Genomic DNA, 20634 nt, shown 5'->3' on the forward strand with positions numbered 1-20634 from the left:
TTGGGTGGATTTCCATGACATAAGACAGGTGGATAGAGTTCACATCCTAAGTTTATATGATTTTGTTCCGAGCCTAAATAGCCACATTAATCCAGCAAAACCTTGCCTTGCCCCTTTGTCTCTCCTTTCCTTATCTCCTACTACTTAGAGTGTTAGCTTTAAGTACCTGGGGCACATTCAGAGCCAAATCCATTCAGAGAATGGGGGTGTGTGTCTAATAAAAGTGGTAATGCAATGGCTTGGATCACTGCCCTCAGGGGAGTGTAAAAGTTGTGCTGAGATCCAAACTGAAGAATAGGAAAAAGAATACTTCCTGCCTGGTCTTCAAGTTGAGAATGCATTATAATTTTCATCTGCCCTGTTGATTTTTGATGCCTATACCCAGTTAGTTAGTAATCTTTAATGTCAGTTAGACATTCTTTCAAGTCATTTTTCATAGACATCCAGATGGATGATGGGGATGGATTTGTACCCATCATCTGGCCATCATTTTAGTTCTTATTTGACTTGGCAGGTTGATGAAGAGCTGTATTTGCACATTGGTAGATTCCTTGATGGGCCCATTTTTAATATTGACAGCATGAGGTGACTTTCCCAGTTTCAGCTTTTTGTTTGCTGAAGTTTATCCTTCATCCTTATGTTCTTATTCATTATTCGCAGTCCTCTTCCATCTTTTGCATCTTCAGTGTTGAGCAAATTCTCCCGCAGTTCTTATACTTATTATTATGATCTAATTTGTATTACAGTTCTAGTGACAAATATGTATTCTGTTTGTTGAGAAGATGGACTAGCTTGTGAGATAAGAAAAGGATTCTTTTATTTAACTTGCAGAGTGTCATCATGGTGACCCCTTGACCTAAATCCTCAAAGATCCTTCCTCTTTTTTCCATTACCTTCATTTAACGGAATTTGTTTTATTATATTTTCTAAATAATCACATGGTGATTTTTTGCAGCAATTAGTAATGACTAATAAAGTCACTCTTTAGTGGCAAGGGGAGGACATATAGGATCTAAGTAGGAATTGTTAGGACACATGGATAATTCCATGTTTAGACAAGCAAATTTGTCCTGGAAAATTACCAATGGAGACCTGTTGCACATGTCTTTTACCTTGAGCAAGAATATTCAAGAACACGAAAGGTAGATAACAGACTTCATAGTTACAAGGTACCATGATGATGTAAACTTTTCCTGGTGTTTTGAAAACAGTATTCTCTGCTGTTTACTGACATATAAGTTTGGTTTCTCTGATAGATGTTGCACTGCTTTTAATCTGAGTCTCATCCTCATACGGCATTTTCATTTTTATTCCCTTTGCCTCAGTGCTACCCTATGGGACCTGCAAAACTGCACTCAGCATTGGGTTGACAGATACTCTATCCCACAATTTGAGCCTAAGATAATCATAGATATTTCCTCCCTTTGATAAAATTAAATTATTTACTTCCTTTGATAAATTTTTTAAAATTCACAGGGGGTACCTGGTCCACCTCATTTAGAAAGTGCTTAGAAATACATTGTTCATCTAGTTTTCACAACTTTTTCTATCTGCAAATGATGTGACCTGTAATATTGTAATGCTTCAGAATCATTCTCTTTTTGCTAGGATGTGGGAATATAAATCCTTATATAAATGTTAACTCTGAAAGAACATTTCAAACTATTTATTTGTGGAAATATAAATGAACTTCTGAATTAGAGAATAAAGAGATTGACAAGGTCATAGAAACTGATAATTTGGTTCTGGTAAATGTGGCAGTTTGTTCATAGGCACTGAACTACAGTTGTTTCTGAATTTCTATTAACATTTTAAAAGAACATTAAAATAAAGGGATAATAGTTACGTCAGGCCAAGAGGCCAGAACGCGTGCCACCTGCAAGTCAGAAGTTTCATGAAGTGTAATGGAAGAGAAAGTCAGTTTGAGGAAAGACTGGCCAGCTGGCAGTTTGTTTTATGAGAAGGAAAAGTCTTTCTGAGAAGTAAAATGACAGAGGCTCCTGAAGGAACTCTACTATCAATGATTAACCTGGAGAAGCAAAGAAAGGAGATGAGGGTGGGTTATGGGAAAAGACTGAGAAAGGAAAACAATTCAATGCTACCATTGCCCCTGGGGAAACGCTGGGGATCGGTTCTGGTGCTATAGCTCAAGGTTTATCTTTCAGGTGGAGAGCCACTCTAGAGGGGGAACTGGCCTGCCTTGTTGTCACGTGGGCAGTGATACTAGTTAAAGGAGGGCACTTTATCTCTGTGGACTTGAAGCCACCACAGCTTCCGTGCTCTCTCACTCGACTACCACACTCACAACACTTTTGACATCAGATGTGTGGCATTTTTTTCCACGTCAAGCAATTCTCTGTGACACTAGCTGGGTGTCCTATAATTCAATTTAATTTACAATAACCAGAGTTAACATAGACCCCACAGGTTAAGGGGTTCAGTTCCACAAGACTGCCTCCCATTTCAGATGCTAATCCCAAGTAGTAGGTCCCTAGGTTCCTACAACTTCAACTTGACTTGGCTACAAATTGGAGCTTCCCATGACCTACCCCTTAGATTTAATTATTTGCTATAACAGCTTGCAGAACTCAGGGAAACACTTAAGTTTACCAGTTTATTATATAATAATGGGTATGATAAAGGATACAAATCATAGCCAGATGAATAGATGCATAGAGTCAGGTCTGGAAGCGTCCCAAGAACAGGAGCTTCTGTCCTTGTGGAGTTGGGATGTGCAAACCTCCTGGCATATACATGTGATCACCAACCCAGAAACTCCCCAAACCCCATACTAGTGGGATTTTTATGGAGGCTTCACCATGTAGGCATGGTTGATTATTAGCTCCATTTCTAGCCCTTTTCCCCTCTCTGGAGAATGGGAGATGGGCCTGAAAATTCCAAGCTTTTAATTATGGCTTGGTCTTTCTGGTGACCCAACCCTTATCCAGAAGCTCAGAATGAGTTACCTCATTAGAAGAAAAGACACTGCTATCACCCAGGAAATTCCAAGGATTTAGGAACTCTGTGTCAGGAACTGGGGTCAAAGATTATATGTTAGAAAAAAAGATTCTCCTAACACCCCTATTTGCAAGGGTTAAAACCTTGTAAGTTCCTAAGGGAACTCTATGTCAGGAACCAGGGGCAGAGACCAATATATGCATTTCTTATCATTCCACAGTGCAAATTCAAGTCTTGGTTCTTTGGTGATGTATCTGCTGGCTGATGTCTGAGGGGCCTAACTCACAGGGTTGTTTTGAGGATTAAAAGATATATTACATAAAAGCATTTAAAAGGGTGCTTAATGGGTTACAGTAAATATTATCTATGTTTATTAAAGTTGTGAAACTTAACTTCTGACAATATTTATATCAGAAATATAAATGATAAAATTAAAGGTAGTTTCTATTTTCTAATTTTTTAAACCATTTCTAATCTTCCTACAATGACTGTGTATTAATTTTGAAAAAAAAATAAGGAAAATAACATTGGTAATTTTTTTAATTACTGACCATTTTTAACCTGAAAAGTAGAATTTTGATTTTATGGAAGAATTGCCTGATAATTACAGAAGTAGCCTTTGTTCTGTTTTAATACCACCACTATGGGATCACTTTAATGCTTCAGTTATTCTTTATTGCATTTTCGGTTGCACTAGTTCTATGCGTATATTGTCACAGTTCCTAATCTACCGCCATTACGCCATGTTCTGGGATGTGATGCTGGGGCTGGAACATTGTGAAGCTACATTTACCAGACTCTTTCCAGCTGCTTCCTGTTAGGTTTGGCCAATAAGAAGTAGAAGAAAGAGAGTGGAAGGGAGAAGGAGGGGAGAAGACACTTTCTTTTTCCTGGGTGCTCTTGGCCCTGTCGGCATCACCCGAGCAGCAGCAGCTCTTCAGGCTGTGCAGGTTACTGGCTGCAGCAGGAGGCGCAGTGTCTTTCAGCACTCCTGGAACAAGCCTCATGACCTCCCCTTAAACATACCAGAGCAGCCGGGCAATGCCACCTCCTCAGAGGTCTGTGCCTGAACTCCATTAGGCTCCTCTGCAACCCTAAATGTGTACACTTCCCAGGAAGAGTCTCCTTTTCAAGATCTGACCACCAACTCTTTGCGGCTTCTCCTCTGGGCTCTTAAGTTCTCCTTACATCTACCTCCTCTCGTTTGCCCCTCCAGCTTTGGAGTAGCAACTGCTCCCTGCTGTTATCTCCCAGTAAGCTCACTGTTGCCCTTTCTTTCCCCATATTAAATCCTCTATGTTAAATTCCCTCTGATAAGTACATAGGGTAGTTTTTGTTTTCCTGACTAGATTCTGACTAATACAAGTGGTATTTGTGAATTTGAGAATTGAATAAGCTCTTCAGGCCATTAATTCCTGTATGTTAAGAACCCATTGCATTTTTCAAAAGACGAGATGGGGGCTTCCCTGGTGGCACAGCGGTTGAGAGTCCGCCTGCCAATGCAGGGGACACGGGTTCATGCCCCAGTCCGGAAAGATCCCACATGCCGCGGAACGGCTGGGCCCGTGAGCCATGACCGCTGAGCCTGCGAGTCCAGAGCCTGTGCTCCGCAACGGGAGAGGCCACAACAGTGAGAGGCCCGCGTACCGCAAAAAAAAAAAAAAAAAGACGAGATGAATTAGGTCTGATCTCTTTGTACACGGCACTCTTCTGTCAATGCTCAGATATAGAGTTTGAACCCATGGAGTAAACGAGCTATGGAGTTTTTAGAAAAAAGGCAGAAAGTAATCACCAGTCATTTGTGTTCTCCATCAGAAAGGATAGGATTCTGCTATCTGAAACAGATGACCTGATGAATAGTAACTTAAACACACAGGAGTTTATGTTATGCACTAATAAGTTTGGGCATAGGAAATTTAGGGTTTGTAAGGCTAATCCAGATGCGTCAAGAAATCAGGCTCCTTCTGTCTTCCTAACTTGCCATCCTCAGCACATGGCTTTTGTCTTCCTGGTTCCAAGTACTGCTTCATTTCCCCATTCACCAGGCAGGAAGAAGATGGAAGTGGGGGTGGTATCAGCAGATTTCTCCTTATATTTCATTGATCAGAACTATATCAGAGAGCCTCACCTGAAGCCGTAAGAGAAGATAGGAAATTGAAATTTTATCTTTTTTCTTTTTTATAGCTCTGTAAATAGAGGCTGGCAAGAAAGAAAGGCAATTACACTATTCATTATGCAGATACACAGGCCCATTATATGACGTGGGTGCTCCATGGTAAACTGCTGTATTTAAGCCCCAGTACGTAGCATTTATATTACTGGTGCAAGAGGCTGATTGTATATTGTACATTTAAGTAGATTGTTAAGTTCTTCATTATTTGCCTTCTATATTTGTATGGAAAGGAAATTTTGTGAGTTCAAAGGGGCAGAGAAGAAGGCAAGCTCATTCTAGCACCTTTAGCCACCCATTTGGTAGCATGTGAACTTTCTTGATGATCGTTTACCACGCAACAGTGACTCTCTTCGGTACTTTCACCATTTGCTACAAGGTCACCCTTGAAGAGCTACAAGGCAAACTCGCCAAAGTCTTTAGCACAATGCGTTATGCTCCTTCTTAATTAACTGCTGGGAAGGAGTGGAATTGTTTTGCTATTCCAGTGTCCCCATTTAACTCATAGGGACTTGGCTCTGCCAGTGGAGAAGGGGCTGGGAACAGCTCTTGATGGTACAGCCTAATGAGGCTATCAGTAACACACTGATGCGATTAGACCTCCAGCATCTCAAATATGTAAGGAGGCAACCTGTACAATACTGTGAAAACCTGGAGCAAGAAAAGGATTTATTGATTGTGTTTTATTTAACTAAGGTGAAAGCAGCAATCTTCCCATCGGGCACTGTTTCTGATTAATTAAGATAGATTTTGCAAAGCAATCTATGCTTTTTGTGCTCAAACAGAGGCATGCTAACAAGAGAGGACAATCATGAAGCTTCACAATCTGAGCAGTAATAAGCCTGGCTTCAGCCCCACCAACTAAATTTCATCTCAGTGACATTCAAGGTTTGGCAGCCACCTCCAAGCCTCATCACAGATGCTACTAGCAAAACAACTGAAATGGATGATGTGGATGATGCCAAACCTACAATGATTTGTATCTTTTTAAAAGTTCCGTTCCGATTTTCTGGAGATTTGCTGGGAGTGGGGGAATGAAATGCGTATCACATGCATGTGGGTTCCGAGGGGAGTGAAGCAGAGGCAAGGTTAACACATTTCAAGGTGGGCTTCAAAAAACAGATAGTGCTCAAAAAACAGATAGCGCATACGTACAGGAAAAGGGAAGCAATTGCCTGCATGGAACAAGAACTCACAGAAGGCCACGATTTTGAGGCATATGTACACTTCACTTAGCATTTAAGAACATCTCTTTATGAACATTATCATTCCAAGACCTCACCCCCAACTACCAGATTCAACCAAAGAAACAAGACTAATCTACATAACAACAAAAACAATGACAATAACCAAACAACAGTGACTTTCTGGGTGGAAAATTCTTGCATGTCTTATTGGCTTTTTAGTTTTTTTCAAGTTATTTCCATAGATCTGGGCCTATAAACTAATCACTTATTTAATAATCGGTACCAATTATTTTGAATGAGACAAAAGAAGGGATTTCTTTCACCAATTTCCTTTGAAGTGCAGACAAGTAGATGTCATTCTTTCACATATTTTATACTTATTTATTGAATACCAATCATGTGCCAGGTAGTGTACCAGGTTTCAGGGATACATGACAAGCCATTGTAAACATGTGTTCTGATTTCACCAAACGTGCCAATTGTGTGTGATCTAGATGAGGATATAGGCAATTAAAGCACAATGTGATATGTGCTGGGGAAGGAGAAGTACAGGTTCTAAGAGAGCGATAGGAAGGCCCCCTAACAGACTTAGTGATGGTAGGGCAGGAGCCATACAGAAAAGTTGTTAGAGAAATGGATGTCTAAGCTGTGATATGAATGCTGAATAGATACTGGCAGGGAACAAAGGTAAGGTTGGGTGGGGAAAGGGTACTGTGAAAAGATAAAGCATCCTGTGGAAAGGATTGGAGGCTAGAGAAAGACGTATTCAGAAAAAAAAAAAAAATCTTTTGTGTGGCTGGAGGCTAGTGTGTGTGACCTGGTGCAAGGGAGAGGGATGCAAAGAGAGAGGAGAGTGAGACATGAGTCTGGAGGTCCCAGATCACAAAGGTTTTTTTAAATCATAGGAAGGAGTTTGGACTTATCCTAAAGTATTTTTAAGCAGACGTGTGCCTTGATCACATTCGCACTTTAGAATGAAGGAAAGATGTTCTACAGTGGATAATACTGAGGGCTGGGAAACCTGTTAGGAAGCTGTTATAGGGATAAAACCAGGTAAAGGTATTGTCATGAGAAGCACTATAGAGGCAGGTAGAATTGTGAGATGTGAAGATATTTGGGAACTGTTTAGGAAGTAAAACCAATAAGTTTGGTGACTGATTCTATAAGGGACATTCTGGGTAGTCCATAGTAGATAATGGTGGTATTCTTTGAGAGGAAAAGGGCTTTAGTTCTTTTTTTTAGTTGTAGAGATGTTAAATTTTAATTGTCTTTGGGCCGTTCAAGTAGAGGTGTTTATCTAGTAGACAGTATGTAATTATAGTCTCTGAACTCACAGTTGCTGTTAAGTCCTGGAAGTGCTAATTTGTCTGTGATGAGCCTTTAGATAGTCCTTTCAGCCATGGAAGTGAGCGGCGTTCGTGAAGACTTCATAGCATTAGCGGAGAACCTACCTGGAAACTTGGAGAAACATCAGCATTTAAGAGTCAGCAAAGAAAGAGCCCCCAAAGGAGACTGGGTATCAGGAAAGTCATTAAAGGTAGAAGTAAGTTTTCAGAGAGACAATGTAAATGACTTGTTAAAGGTGTTTGACTGTGAAAGTGAAAAGTTAGTTGATATTTGAGGTGAATGTGGGCGCTGAAGAGTAATTTCTTTTCAAGATGGGTGAGATGAGCTTAATACAGGCACACGGATATGGAGGTTATGCTAATCCAGCTGGGCATAAAGTTTACCTTTGAACAGATCATGAAAAGAGGATTTGCTAAGCAAAGGAAGGATGTTAACACATTTGTGGTGAGGCATATTTAACCTACTAAAGAGAACAAAGTGTTTCTTTCTGTGCACGGGAACAGTAGCTGTTTGCATATGCACGGTGTGATTAAAGATTGTTCTTACCTTCTCTGTGGAGCCAGACTTGTTTTTGGCAATACGTTGTTAGTAATGACTTTGAAAATCAAAGTTTGTTTGTTCCCCTGTTGTTTTCTTCATTCTCCAGATTTCCAGGTTCTGTTCTAGGTGTTAAGAATTCAAAGAAGGCAAAGTCTTATTCTTCTTTCAAGGAACTAAGTACCTGGAGAGGAGGTGGGCATTTGCAATACAGTGACTGCCAGGAGGGGGGCATGGGAGGGTGTCCTGGGCACCCAGAGGAGGCTACTTCCTGTAGCAGGAGTCAGAAGGGCACTGGAGTCTGGGAGGTTGAGTAAGAGTTTGCTAAGCTATATTTATTTTAGTATATTGTGTCATTCCAAATTGTTACTGATTCAACCAAAATTCCTCCTCCCTTCCCCCCTCCCCACAATTTCTTTATATGAGAGTCGATAAACTTGTTCTGTAACACAGCAATAGTAAGTATGTTAGCCTTGCGGACCATAGGTCTCCGTGCAACTACTCCACGCTGCCTTGCAGCGTGGAAGCAGCCACAGGCAATACAGAAATGGATAAGCATGGCTACTGACAATGGTGAATTTTACCTGAGCCCTGTGATCCTGGAAAACAGAAAGGGTAAGGACACCGCCACACCCCCCAACACTGCTGTCTTCTAGGAAATGGCTTACTGCAAAGAACCACCTTCGCCTGTGACTTAGATAAGACTCAGGGATGCCCCCATGTTTACCTATGACATAGCCAGGCACAAACCCTCCAGGTTCCTATTTTTTGCCTCATAAATAGTTAGCTGAACCGTTTTGTCCCTACTGATGAACGGGAACAAAATGCTTTTTAACAAAACTTCGGTTAAGAGTCTCACCTTTGCTTAGGCCTCTGAACTTTAGCCTGCCCTCACCTGAACCAGCATACAGCCCCTCCTTAAGGACTGCTCCGAGAAAACAGGTTGGCCTCAGCATGAAATAGTCTTCCTTTCCACCTACAGTCAGATTACACCACCCTTTTACCTCACTTCCGCACACTCAGTTCTTTGTAACCTTGTTCATTCCTTTCTAGAAAAGAAAATCCCCTTTTGCCTAACTCTTGAGATGCTTGCTGATTTATGGTCAGAGCCTTCCTTCTATTGCAGAATTCCCCCTTTCCCTACTGTAATCGTTCTCCACACCCCCCCTGCCTGGCAATAATCCTGTTGAATAAAATCTCTCCTTACTAAATCTAGATTTGTTAATAAAATCATTATGTTGACACTGTGTTCCAATAAAGCACACTAAAATTTGAATTTTATATAATTTTCAAGTGGTACAGAATTTTATTCTTCTGATTTTTCCCCAACCTTTTAAAAATGTAAAAATTATTCTTAGCTCACAAGCCATACAAAGACAGGTGGCAGGCCAGATTTGCCCTGAGGGATCTAATTTTACAATCCTTGCTTTATCCTGAAGAGGCTTCAGGTTTAACAGAACCCAGTTAGTGGGCCTTTTAGAGAATTATGTATCAGTTCAATTCAGTAAGCATTTATTAAGTGCCTGTGTTTTGCTCAGCATTATTCTAGGCCCTGGAGATAAAGTCATGAACAAGACAAATACTCTACTACTTTCAAGGAATTTAAAAATAATGTCATTAGTATTTACCTTCACTGTGCTCTGCTGCCTGTTATATGACATGATGCTACTTAATTACAGGTATGTTGTAGATGTATTATGACTAGAAGGTATAACTATACACACAGGCCAGTGGTTGCCTTGATAAACATACCACACATCTTCAATCTGATTAAATGCTTCTCCCTACAATGTAATAGTCAACCTGGACTTCTATAGACTAATTCCAACCATATGACAGTCATCCCAAATAAATACTGAATTCCTCCTTGAACATTGTCTTCAGACTCTGTAATAATTCTTTGTTTCTTCCATAGTGATAATTTTTTACATGTTGATGAACTTCAATATTAGAAACTGCCAAAGATTATTTGCAGCCAAGTCAGGTGAATAAGCCAGATGAGTAAGGGTAACTAAAGAGAAAAGCAGTGTCTTCTCCTCTTGAAACACAAAGTTTCCAATTTCAAGGCAATCCAGTTGAAATTTTGTACTATTTTCCTGAAACTGGCTTGTTACGGACCAAAGATTTTGTTTTCAAAAATTCCTGTGTTGAAGCCCTAGTCCCCAGTTTGATTATATTTGGAGATGGGGCCTTCATGGAGGGTAATTAGGGTTAAATAAAGTCCAAGGGTGGGGCCCTTGTCCAAGGGGATTAGTGCCTTTCTAATAAGAGACACTCACGAGCTCAGTGGCTCCCTCTCTGCCCACAGACAAAGGTGCCACGTGAAAGCACGTTGAAAAGGTGACAGGAAGCAGGTCCTCACCAGGAACTGAATTGGATGGTGCCTTGATCTTGGACTTCCAGTCTCCAGAGCTATGACAAAAATTTCTATTGTTTAAGCCACCTGGTCTGTGGTATACTGTTACAGCAGTATATGGCAGTATACAGTATACTGAGCTGAGTTACACATAACTTTTCAGAAATTTCCTAAAGGAGGCTTTGGAGAGTTCTGAGTGAGGTCAGCATTTTGGGAATGATTTTCCACTCACCAAGAAGACTCTACTGAAGAGAAGGAGACTCTTTTGGATGTACAAGTTCTTGTCAGTTTTTAAAATCACAAATAATGTTTTTTATGATGTCGCTATGTGCATATGTGTTTGTATGGTATGTGTCTGATTTAACTCCCAGCTAGGTTATAAATTCTAAGCCCACAGACACCTGCTAATCTAAAGGAAAAATAAGCAATACATCTATAGGGTATGGCTGTATTAGAGTCTTTCTTTTTTTTTTTTTTTTTTTTGCGGTATGCAGGCCTCTCACTGTTGTGGCCTCTCCCGTTGTGGAGCACAGGCTCCGGACGCGCAGGCTCAGCGGCCATGGCTCACCGGCCTAGCCGCTCCGCGGCATATGGGATCTTCCCGGACCGGGGCACGAACCCGTGTCCCCTGCATCGGCAGGCGGATTCTCAACCACTGCGCCACCAGGGAAGCCCTAGAGTCTTTCTTATTATTTACTGTTTCTAGGAAGAAAACTCTGTAGGGTCTCTTTAGAGAATAAGTATTTACCTAAAAATACAAAATGAGGGGAGAAAGAGAAAAAGACATATCCATGGATAAAACCCAATTCTGAAACATGTAAAGTGCTAAATTTACCTTGAATAGGAGGCTCTGTGTGACATACTTCTTGTGGGCTGTGAGAGTAGTGGGGGGGGGGCTGCTTGTATGTAGGACATACCAGAACACTCATTGCTTCACTGAATGTTAGAATCTCAAAATATGGCATTTCCACAATAAATAAGAGCATATGTGATTTTTTAACAAGTGACCTAGTGATGACATTGATTAGAAAATTGATTGGATCAGTGACTGCAGTATAAGACTTGAGATTTACAGCTATCTGCTTGTTGGACAAATAATCAGTAATTATTCCACTTATAAGAATCAGCTATCAACTCCCCCATCACATAAAGCATTTTTGTTTCTTTTTTTGCTCAGAGCAGAATTTGATTCAGCTCCTTCTTTTATTTATTTTCCTTTCATTCTTAAAAGCAAGTACCCAGTGTGTGCCAGTGTGTGCTTGGAGCTGGGAATATGAAACAAAAAAGGTTAGGGCCCAGGCTTAGAAGAGTTGATGGCCTTGAGGAGAAAACAAACGGATAAAAGGAATTGCAATGCAAACTAGGTGCTACAATAGAACATTGTGCAAAGTGCAGTGGGAAAAAATCGAGCTGTGAACCATTCTTTGAGTATGGGTGCCAGAGTAGCCAATACACAAGCCCAAGTGTTACTGAGAAAGAAGAGGGAATCATTGCATCCTGTTTCTTCCTCTTCCATTCACTTAATAAAAGTTTAGGGTCAGATAAATTCAGGAGCAACCAAAATCAATTTACCAGGCAAAAAAGGAGAGGAGGGGAATAACACTTTTTATGAACTCACTATTTGAGGAGAAAGGGTATTTTGGTGGCAGTGGGCAACTAGGTAGAAAGAGATTGCTATTAAGTGAAAAATGAGCTTCCATAGGAAGCCATGACAATGAAAGTAATAATTAAATCTTCCTCTAACTTACGTTGCATTGTAAGTGCTTAGCTGAAAAATGTGTCTGTACCTCCGGGCCTGCAGCAATGACATCTGTTATATTTTAGGAACAGAAAGCTAATGAGGTGGAATCTGGAGTAGTGAGCTTAATTGGGCTTGTTTTGATTAAGTGTATGTGCTGGGAATATTCTAATCACTTGTCTGAATTGCAGAACAGTCAACATAAGCCCCCGAATTCTTGCAACCATTTGTGAATCAGTTTAGAATAGATAGGGAAATTGTGTGGAAGAAAGAGTAAACTGTAAAGCAAACATTATCTAAAGTTCAGATGAAGTAGAACGTATGTAGTGTTCCTTGCCTAATTAGCGACTTCAGGCCTGAATGGCAGCCCAGTCATACCTGCCTGCTGTTCACTGTAAGTTAAGGCATCTGCCCGGAGAAACATGAAATGTCAGAGACTGAAGGACCACAGTGGGCATGATGTCATCCTGCCCTCCTCACTTTTAGAGAATCTGAGGCCCAGAAAGGAAGGGACTTTCCTAAGACTAACACGGAGTCTGTAGCAGGGTCTAAGCAAGAACTGAGGTCTCCTGATTCCCAGACCATGACTCTCTCCTCTCTGCCGCTTGCTCTCCAGCCTAGAAAGTGAGAGATCCTTCGAGAACGGGTGGGGTTTGATACAGCAGTTCCCAACCAAACATCCAAGATTGCTTATAGATGCCCATTTGCCTCAAGAAACGACTATGGGATTTTGTTCTATAACACTATTTTCCCATTCTGGACTCTTCCTCCTTAGAATGGAAATTAAATAATTCTTTGTATAAATATTTGGTTAATATCTGACTTCTTCTCTACATTGTATGTTTCATGAGTGCAGCTCTTCTCTGTACTCCTGGAAATCGCACAGTTCTGGAAACAAAGTGCATTCCCATAAGTATTTGCCAAGTGAAAGGATAAAGACATGAATAAATAAGAGAGCATCTTGACCCAGCAATAAATGGCAGAGGAAAAAGAGCCAAATCTTAATCGGACAAAGAATACTGTTATGAGGGAGGCTTCTCTGCTTTGGAGAAGAGAGAAAGATAGAAATACAGGTCTGTCTTGAAGGAGGAAAGGTGAGCTTGGAAATTAAAGAGCTCATAGACATGGGGCAGGATGCCTAAGAGGGCTTTGGGATATTGAAGTTTAGAGTCTTACTCATACAGTTCACTTCTTCCATTCAGTTCATATCAGTTCAAACAGCATTTCCTGGACATCCATTTATTTTAGACCTTGTGTTAACCCTTGACAGACAAGGGTAAGTAGACCCAGCCCCTGCTCTCCAGAACCTCAGAGCCAATGATCAATTAACTATCACATACCTTAGTAAAAACCAGCATATGCCAACTGTTCACTGATGCTCACAACCTCCAAACAAGCTTCTGTGTGCCCAGACGTGCCTCTTGCCTAATGCAAAACATAGATGGAAAAATGATGTGTAGATGGAAAAAATGCTATCCGGAGATACTGAGACCATTAAAGAAATGAGGTCAGAGACCAGAGAGAGAGAGAGAGAGAGAGAGAGAGAGAGAGAGAGAGAGAGAGAAAGAGTGTGTATGTGTGTGTGTGTATGAGAGTGAGAGTGAGAGCAAGCAAACAAGAGAAATAATATTTGCAATAAACTCCCAAGGTCAGCAGTGAGAGTAACGAGAATAAATACTCTTAATAAGGAGGCAGACAAACAAAAGGGGAAAAAAATGTAAAAGGGATGTAGCCTCTGACTGGAACAGCCATGACTGTGACAGACTTTGCAGAGCTGTGTTTAAGAATTACGTCCATGATGAAGGGGTCCAGGCCAAACCTCAGCCTCTTCTCTACACCTTTATACTAGTGACCCATCACTCTTTCCAACCACTCACAAACTTGTTTTGGGGTGCTCTTTGGGTGAAATAGGAATTGGAAAACAATGGGAGCTGAAAAAATTCAGAAAACCTAGGAAAATAAGTGCAGGTTATAGGAGGCCTGTTTCCCTTTGCTTCCAGCATAAAGGCCCAAACATGCAGGAGTATGAATAATCGAAGTAAATTTTAATTAGTTTTAGTCTTTTCTTGTTCCCCTCTAAATAGGGTGAGCTGTTTCCAAGGTTCTGACTATTACCTTGGCACATATGTAGTATTTACTGGTACACAGAAACACTACGCAACAATTTAGGATAGAAATTAAAAGAAAAATGCCTTACTCAATGTAAACTGCAGGGATAATTTAGGCTGGCAGAATGTAATTACCCAAACTGGAACACATTCCTTAGGGAGCAAGAATGCGTGAGAAGATGGTGTGCTATTGCACCCTGTGATGAGAGCAGCAGTTTTGGAAAATGAAAAGAAAATGAACCAGGGATGAAAACTACATGAGAAGACCTGCCCTCTTTGACAACCTTGAGTGAGAAGTGGAGAACTGGGGGAACCTTTAAGTTCATTCTGTATCCTCCTTATGTGGATGCTTCATCTCTACCTGAGCACTGCTGTGAGAGGCAGTGGATGGCCTCCCCAAAAGGGTCAAAGTGATCCCTTTTATGGAGTAAAGAACTCACATACTACAATGTCTATCAGCTGGACTTTGTTTGGCCTCTTAGAGCCATACACTATGCCCGTCCCCTCCTCTCCCAGATAACTTTCAAATATTTCAATATGAATTCCATTAACTCTCCAAATCTTCTGCCCCCAGCTAAATGTCCTCTCTGCTTTTAGTTGTGCACTAAATCATACAATTCTAGACCCTTAACTATTTTAATCCAGCACCTCAAAACAGACTGTTATTATTTTTTTTCCATCCTAGTTTCCAGAATTAGATACATTACTCTGGTGTATAAGAGAGCTGGCCTACCACCTTCATGGATCTGGACATTATACTTCGGTTAATTCATCTAAAGAGGTTTCTTTGGCAGTCACATCACATTGTTGACTCAAGTTGAATCAAAAACTCTACAAATTCAACTCTTTATCTGAGTTTCCTAAGGGAGATTGTTCCTGAGGTCTCCAGACCTTTCTTCTTTTTACCCATTCTTGGACAGACCGCTGGTATGTGTCACCTCTTTTTTCAATACTGTACTTAAAGTTTGTAATATTTCCATATTATCATTACTATTGTTAATTTTTAATTTAAAAACAAAACAGTCATGTTCATAAAAAGTAATCCCCATTCTGGTATTTAAGCCATGAATGATTTCAGAGCTACATGCAGAAGTGTTTGGGGATTTGACCTTGCAATTGCAGAACTAGCTGATTGGGGTAGGTGAAGAGCAAGCATCTCACATACTGTTTCAGGTGAAAAGACATCGTATATCCTGTTTCAGCATGGTGCAGTAGATCACACTGTCTTTTCTGTTCTCCTGACTACACAGATGAAGCCTATAAATGGCAACATTGCCCCAGCCAAAAATTAATTAAAAATTCATGGGTCTATAGGTTTTCTGTTGAAATTTTTCTTGGCTTTGGTCCAAATACTATTAGTCTCAGCATCCCTATTCAGATAGCAAGGATATGTCATAATAATATAATATAACAAAAATCTTGCAGATTAATCCTATTGACACTATTTCCCAATGGGTGCCATGTCATTACATTGAGGTGCAGTAAGATATCAGGGTATGAGGATGTGTGCAGTTGTCTAAATGTCTAGGGATGTCCACTCTGTCACTTATCAATGAAGCAAATTTGAAATTGCTTTGAGTTTCTACCTATATAGGCTTTTGCTATACGTTCTTTCCTTTCTGCACTGTTAAGTTCAATAAAAAGACCTTCTCTCTGTCAACTGATTTTTGGTCAGAGCTAAGACACAGATTTTGGAAAGAAAGCTGTGTGGCCCTCTTGGTTTCAGTCCATACTGAAGGTTGCTTGAATGATGTGAGTGATAATTGTGCACATTAATAAGAGGCAAATGGGTGGCTCAAGGAGTATAAAGATGCATATTTATAAGCAGTGCATGTTTCAGTTATGTGTATTTGGGGATGATGTCGGAATGTTCCCATAAAAGATTCACCAGGATCATGCCATACCACACAACACTATCCCACACCTCCCCAAATATGCAATTGACTTTTGTAGCATTGAATGGTTTCATGAGAGTCAAGATTTTCATGAATCTAACAAAAAAGTCCGTGGTCTCCTCTTTAATAGGGAGAAGACGCTCCTAACCCAACTGTCCATCTTGTAGGCCAGTGCAGTGTGGAGACCACCGTTACCAGGACTGAAAAAAACCAAGCCAGGACTTCCTATCAGGGATGCTCACTCCTCATTAGAGCTTATGAATATACGAGCTGATGTTTTTTTCCAAACAAATTTTTTCATCCCAGAATTTCTGCACAGTTTACATTTTGATTTTGTATTCTTTGTTTTACCGTTCACTTGTTTGGGGGGTTTGGAAGTAATATTACATTAGAGTATTTGTTATCCAAACAATGTCAAGAAAAGAGAAAATTATTGTCTCTGACTAGAAAATTAGATAATGGAATGAGATTCCTTTGCCTTTTTCATTAACAATTGCTACTCATGTGCCATTCTGAGGGAGATCAATAGAATTTAATTTCATTGTTTTTGGCTTTCTTTGCACATGTTAAAAAGAAGGAGGCTAGTGAGATTGCAATCCTGGGCCTCTCTCCTCTTGGACAGCATGGAAGCCTGAGGCTATGCACTGTGTTCTCCCTAACACAGGAGCTCAGGAGCTGCTCCCGGCTCCTCAGGCAGGCCTTATGGGCAAGTGCCATCTGTGCCCCAGTGCCAGGCAGGCAGTGGGGACACAGCCCTCAACTCAAGGCAGCTGAGAAAGACTGTGGCACTGGCACAGTTGTTGGCTCCAGATGCCACACCTGGAATGAGAGCCCTCAGACCAACCCCTGCGCACTGCTATAAACTGGACCCTGTGTCGGGGAGTAACTGACATCTAGGCTCAGTTCCTTGGAGATGAGCTCAGTCAGCCTCTCGGCATTCTTCTTGGCCAAACCCAGCTGTGAAGAAGGATCTGAGCCACAGCAAGCGGACATTCTCGTTTGGATTCTAAGTCCAGCGCCTGTTACCTGCCGGCGGCTGTCCCAGCTCCCCTTCCCCCTCCACACTCCTGTGTCTCAGAAGCAATGTTTCTGCGTGGAATGGTACCCCTTTGCTTTGCTTTCCTTGGCTTTGCTGGAATTGTTTAACCGTTCGTGACAGTCTGAAAGGAAAATGGCTAGATATCTCCTTATTTCTTAAGCTATAGATACTTACAGATAATAAGTAATGTTACATACCTAGGTAATTGTACATAATTATAACTGAAAAAGGAGAAATGAAACTAATTTCATTTTTCAGTAATTTTAGGCTTTGTTTTCATCTACTTAAATAAGTTTTGTGACCCATACTAATGCATTTAAAAACACACCAAAATATTTACTTGGTAACCCAGCATATATATGTGTGTGTGTGTGTGTATACAAACATATACACATTTATGTAATGTATAATACACATATATATACACAAATATATACACGCACACATATACTGATATGTATATAGAATACACATATACATACATTTATGTGTGTGTGTATATATGTATCTATTTATTTTGTTAAATAAACTGATTATTTCTTGGTAAAAAACGTCGAAGGGTCAAAGAGGATGAGAAAAATTATCACTGCCATGTAGCATATCTAAAATAGGAAATAGTTGGAAATGCTCTAACTTGGAAGTATCAAAATAATTCCGGTAAAGCAATGGTTTGAAGTCACAGTCGTTTCCTTTCTTCCCCCTTTGGTCATTGAGGTGCATTAAGAATGTTCACCATGTGAATATTTCCTGTGGTTTCTGACTCAGCTTCTCTCATCATGAGCTTCTCTGCTTGCTTGGAACTGACCCCTGAACACAGAGCTCTCAAAATCTAAACTTAACTTGCTCCTAACAATTTCTGCTTTGCTTCAGTACCTTGTCTCTAAGAAAACTTAACGTTCATCCCAGTACCTGACATGTGGCAAGCTTCTGACAAACGTTAGTTGACTGAATAATGGCTGATACTCTGACCCCAGCTTCTATCTCCTGGCCATTTTCTGCTCATAGCCACTGATGCAGTCTTGGTTAATTCTTTGCGTTAAGACTATTTTAATCCTATAATGTATTTAGAAGATGCACATTTCTAAATGAGCACATTTTTAGGAAATTCATCAAGTGTTTAAAAATCAACCAGTTCTACTAAGCACATCTAAACCTTTCTTAAACCTTTCTTTCTTTTTTTTTTTTTTTTTTTTTTTGTGGTCTTTTATGGGCAGGGATTTCAGGCTTTATCATCTGAGGAGTAACTTTTTCCCTTCACTTAAATAATTCTATTTTGCATATGCGTGTGTGGTATAAATAGATTTAAAAATCATAATTCAACTTCAACATAAATTAAAAACGTAATTCTGTATCCAAAAATGCTTTCTTGGTATGTAGACTCTTGCCTGTGATTTAGGAAATAATCTTGTTATAAAATCAGCACACAAATTGGTGTTCACCCTGTTTCTCTGCTGACTTCCACCAGGCTACTCACCCTGGAAACTCCAGGGAAAGAGGAGGCAGCTCTCTTAGGCATAGGCCTGGGGTCAGCGATTAACTTTTGGCTTTGAATTTATTTTTTTTTTCTTTCTGAATAAAAAGAAGAAACAGGATGTATGTAGGCTGCAGTGCAGTTAAATGATTGAAAAAAATTGGAAACTATACACAATCCCGTTCATCTTTTTGCAATGAATTGCAAAGGCACCCTTACCATTCAGTTTCCCCAGTCATGCCTTGGGCACTGTGCTGTTTCTCCTCAGAAGCCCTGTGGCACTTAAGGTTTGTAATACGCAGTCCGGCCCTCAGTTCTTGGATACAGTGTAGAATGATGAACCACTCTTTCATGTAGTGTCCCTTCCCTCCAGATGACAGTGAGCTCATTGAAAGCAGAACTGAAATCTTCTTTTTTTTTTTTTTTTTTTTAACTTCCTAAAGCTGGCCAAGAGCTTTATGCATGAGTAGGCACAACATAAATATTCAGTACATATTCTCTAACTGACTTTTCCAGAGTTTAAAGCTGGCCAAGAGCTTTATGCATGAGTAGGCACAACATAAATATTCAGTACATATTTTCTAACTGACTTTTCCAGAGTGTATATCAGGAGAGATGTGGGCAGGAGACATAGGAATGTGGACGGCTTTGAAAAGAGAATTCTAGGGTCTAGAAGCCGTGAGTAGTTCTATTGTTTGTTTTCAGATGAGGATACCAGTAATGACATGTGATTGTGTGTGTGTGTTCATTGCACTGTGATCTTAGTAATGTATCATCTGGCAGGAAGCTTAAGAATATGACCCATTAAACAATATCTCATATTTTCACTTGGTGTAAGGACTTTATGTTTTCGGTTTCTCACTCACATTCTGGGTCCATGGATCTAAAAGTGATGTGGGGAGAAGAGCTTGCAGACATCAGTGGGCTCCAAAGGCCAACTTCTGCTTAGATCTGACAAGACCCTGTGGATGGTCTCATCACCAGCTTCCTTACCTTGAAGGGGGCAGACTGAGAGGGATGTTGATGGGATATACAGTGCTTACCCTTAACGTCGCTTGTAGCATTTGTAGAGGATCAAGACTTATGCTCAAATTATATAGAGATTGACATGAGACATTCTGGAATTAGGGTAAAAATAACGGCACTGCTTCTAGCATATAAGCCTATTCCTGCAACGTGAAGTTCACCATGGTTTGCAGTATCCTGCCCAGAGCCTTGTCTTGGTGTAGCAGAGCAGCAGTGGTGATCAGATGGCTCTTTTTATCTGAATTTACAGGTAGTCCCTCTACTGATTACAGGAGAGCTAGTTTTGCCTTCCTGCATCAACACAAGACATGGGCCATATGTCTGGTGGTAGAACAAGACAGTGCCTCTCACAGTGTCAGTCATGCCAGCATATTAGTTGATACACTGGGATTAAATTTGTAGGGAAGAGGACAATGAAACTTTATGGTTTATGCTATAGATTCATTTATGCACGTGATTAAATATATCCAAAAAAGTGTGAATCAATATGGCTAAGATAACTTGGATCAGAGCTCCTATCTCAATGTCTTTTTAATCAATGCCATGTCTGAAAACGCAGGAGGCAGGCTAATTACGTTTTCATTTGCCCCAAAGTTAGGAGGTCAATTTAATAAGCATTTTGATAGGCAGAGTTCAAATAATCTTGTCAAACTAGAATAATAGGCCCAAACATGTAAAATCATAAGCATTTATTTAACATCTACTATCTGCTAGACATAGAAGAAACCATTGTACATGTGCTATCTCAAAAAATGCTATGTACTAAGCACAAAAAAGGCTATGAAGGAACTTCCAGTTTCCT

General features: G+C 40.3%; 1 long non-coding RNA gene across 1 annotated transcript; it reads right to left on the bottom strand.

Moving 5' to 3' along the window:
- Nucleotides 1-7408: 7408 nt before the first annotated feature.
- LOC102981576 (uncharacterized) lies at nt 7409-13676 on the bottom strand. Its single transcript, XR_449391.2, has 3 exons — nt 13634-13676; nt 8209-8324; nt 7409-7773 (listed from the first exon to the last, which is right to left on the bottom strand). It is a non-coding gene; the product is annotated as an uncharacterized lncRNA (long non-coding RNA).
- Nucleotides 13677-20634: the final 6958 nt, after the last annotated feature.

This window comes from Physeter macrocephalus, chromosome 12 (genome assembly GCF_002837175.3).
Source record: "Physeter macrocephalus isolate SW-GA chromosome 12, ASM283717v5, whole genome shotgun sequence".
In the NCBI taxonomy this organism is placed as follows: Eukaryota; Metazoa; Chordata; class Mammalia; order Artiodactyla; family Physeteridae; genus Physeter; species Physeter macrocephalus.